Source organism: Amblyomma mixtum, chromosome 6, assembly GCF_055824585.1.
Source record: "Amblyomma mixtum isolate Tamu chromosome 6, ASM5582458v1, whole genome shotgun sequence".
Lineage (NCBI taxonomy): Eukaryota > Metazoa > Arthropoda > Arachnida > Ixodida > Ixodidae > Amblyomma > Amblyomma mixtum.
Window position 1 is genome coordinate 144652101 of NC_143017.1, and position 3517 is coordinate 144655617.

Sequence of the window (3517 nt, forward strand, 5' to 3'; positions counted from 1 at the left end):
TCGAAATCTGCTAGAAGAAAGCCCGTTTTGGTGACAATAAAATTCTATGTCCGCGAGAAGTGCAGATATCTATGCCACAAACTGTCTTGGAAGTTGAAGACCCTGCAATCTTTGCAACAGAGTCTAGTGCTGGACGCTGTCATACGCTTTACACACATCTAGGGTGACAAGCGTAGCGTATTGCTTTCACGCGGCAAGATCATTGTAGGCTGCTCTCGGGAGCGGTATAAGCGCACCATATTGGTATGAGATTGCAAGTCTCTTCCCTTATAGGTCTCTTCCCTGATCTGTTGCCTGAGGGCTATCGCAACTCCATCTCCTATCCTGACCAGGCTCCTGATCTCAGAGATGCTGACTTAGAGGCTGGCCTCTATGCACTTGTCGACTACTTGGTCCATGTAAGATACAAGCTGCTTTCAGACAGCCAGCACGAACCGCCACTTACGGGCATAGTACAAGGGAGTAAGACAGTAAAGAGCAAGAAGCAGCTTCGCCAGATCATCAACACCACAATGCTCAAGTGCTACCTGGAGACCAACGTAGCACTAGTGCCCTTCCGGACAACTTCTGCCATCTGGATGAGTGTGAGCGTGCCCTCAAGAAACACCAAAAGCTTAGTTAGTTGATCATGCTTTACCAGCAAACAAAAAGCATGAAAATTCAATTCAATTCAATTCAATTTTATTCTCCAGTTATACACTGGAACGTTCTCCGGGCTAAAAGGACCGACTGGGCCTTGACTGAGTCCCGGAGACGTTTACAGAGCAGCGACAGGCAGTACATACGGAGAAATACTATACAATACAAAAGTTAAACAGAGTATACACATATAAAAAGTACATACATATATACAAAGCACACAAAAGAGGACACTTATACAGAGTTATATAACTACAAAATGCGAGGAAGAAGGCAATTACAATTTACTAAAGTATTCGTGTAGTTTTTTACGCGAAAGGTTATTCATATCTTTATGGCGATTTAATATAACAGGTAGATTGTGCTTTATGGACTGCAATTTATAATTGGTGCGAAAATGAGGAACGAGCCAAGGATCGGTGTTACGGGTAGCAACATTGTGTTCGTGGCGTGTCAATGAAGATACACGTTTAAAAAAAGATTGGAACTCTTTTGTGGAACCAGAACCAGAATGCTCTTGATCTCCTCATGAAAGAGGCGCACAAAGCAGATTCAACCCTGAAAGGTCATGAAAGGACTGTTGACTATCTGCAGCACCTAGGCAGGAAGCACATGGAGCTCTACCTGCGCTACTCATTGTGGGTACTTGAAGAGCATGCCGAGGAAAGTCTCAAGATTTTTCTAGAAGACCAGCAAGAGAAGAAAGTTGAAGACTTACCTCGTGATGTGCTGCTTGAATTCCTCTCCAAAAATCCCCTCAGTTGGTTATACCTTACCTTGAGCACCTGATACACAAGTGGAAAGATCAGACTGAAATGCTCCACAACACACATAATCCAAAGTGCATTGAATCTGTGCTGTCCTTGCTTGCCCAGAAGCATTCCGCTGTAGACCCTGGTGAACCTGGCCCGGTGGGCAAGCTTCGCAAAGACCTTGTCCATTTCCTGGAGTCCTCTGACAGGTACACAGCCGAGAATTTCTCAACCCACCTGCTAAGTGATGGGCTCTTTGAGGAAGCTGCTGTGGTGATGGGCAAGCTTGGACGACACAGTGTGGCTCTTGAGGTCTACATCTACGTGCTAAAAGACTCACTCAAGGCAGAGCATTGTTGTGCATCACAGTATAGCCGTAATCCTGAGCGAAATCGGGACGTCTTTCTCATTCTGCTTCAGATGTACTTGCAACCTCCTGATGAAAGGCTTGCCATCACTATGGATGAGACGGTCTGATGAAGAGTAGCCCACGGAGCTTCAGGGCCAGCGGCCAGTCGCCCAGAGCCGAAGGTCAAGGCTTATGGACTCGCCGGGCAGCTTGGGTGTGTTGCTGTCTTGGTTCATGTCGTCGTGGGGTCTGGTCCTGGTCATCATCATGAGCCTGACTACACCCACTGCAGGGCAAAGGCCTCTCCCATGTCTCTCCAATTAACCCTGTCCTTTGTCAGTTGCCGCCACTGTATCCCCGCAAACTTCTTAATCTCATCCGCCCACCTAACTTTCTGCCGTCCCCTGCTACGTTTGCTTTCTCTTGGAATCCACTCCGTTACCCTTAAGGACCAGCGGTTATATTGCCTTCGCATTACATGCCCTGCCCAAGCCCATTTCTTCCTCTTGATTTCAACTAAGATGTCATTAACCCGCGTTTGTTCCCTCACCCACTCCGCCCTCTTCCGATCTCTTAACGTTACACCTATCATTTTTCTTTCCATAGCTCGCTGCGTTGTTCTTAACTTAAGCTGAACCCTCTTCGTGTTTTATGCTCGGGGCTGGAGACGGGGCGGGGGGCAAAGCGGCTGGTCAGTTTTGGTCAAGTCGAGCTGGGGCGAGCCAGGCGGCGGAGTCCATGTCCGTCGGAAAACGTGAGGTCTAATGCGGAGAGAGACTGGCCTCGGACAAATGTGGGAAACCTAAATTTAGGCAGTTCAGGTTGTTGTCATAAGCCCAGTCCCACAAGCGGGTACCACAGCTAACATTCCTGAACCTCCACCATGCAAAATGCAAACTGAAATTCCCTACGAGTACAACTTGCGTCCTGCAAGCAGATAAAAAGATTCCAGGTACCGAGTTCCATGAAAACCTATTCGAAAATACACATTATCAAGAGTGACATTAATTGTCAATTATCCAGAAACAAGGACTCGGGTTGCAGGCATTGGCACTACGGCCGAACTTCCAACACTTGGGGTACTGAAGAGGCTGGGATGCAAACTGATAGACACACGTACACACTCTGACTTCAAATGGGCACGTCGTCCCCGCAAACGTTGCAATGACTGAATGAGAATGAGAAAAGAGCCATAAATCTGTAGGAACTTAATATGTTTCGTGTGTCACGTCTCGTGTCTAGTTAGACGGCTGGCTGTCCTCGTAGTCTTGACGCAAATTCCTGGAGCTACTGCAGACATGACTAAACACACATGTAACGTCATGCCACCAGCGCAAGTGAAACACGTTGTTTTGTGCGTCAGTATTTTTTGTAATGGCACTATAGGTCCCGCAAGGCGTGAAAAAACTGCGATGCCATCACTGCTTGGTCGTTTCAGTTAACTGCAACGCTGAAGCCAGCCTTCTTCCAGAGCTGGAATCACAACAGTGAAGAGGCAGCGGTTATATTGCAGTTGTCTTCATGCCTCACGTGATTTATACAGCCCTCTGACGTCGTGGCTGCTGAGACCGAAACAGATGAGAGAAGAAATTCAGATATAAATTATTTACCAGTCGTTGGCGAATACCTCGTGGGGATCCTTGTATAGTAATGCCTTAAGCATCATTGCAAAGTAAGCATGCAACCGAAAGCTGACTTCTATACTCTTTTATCATCTCTTTCTATCCTCTATCTACTCTCTTATCTTCATACACCTTTATCTCAAGCGTATCCATTC

At 46.9% G+C, this 3517-nt stretch overlaps 1 pseudogene; it reads left to right on the plus strand.

Annotated features, from left to right (window-relative positions):
• The first annotated feature begins 245 nt into the window (after positions 1–245).
• LOC149340660 (vam6/Vps39-like protein pseudogene) lies at positions 246–1868 on the plus strand (annotated as a pseudogene).
• Positions 1869–3517: the final 1649 nt, after the last annotated feature.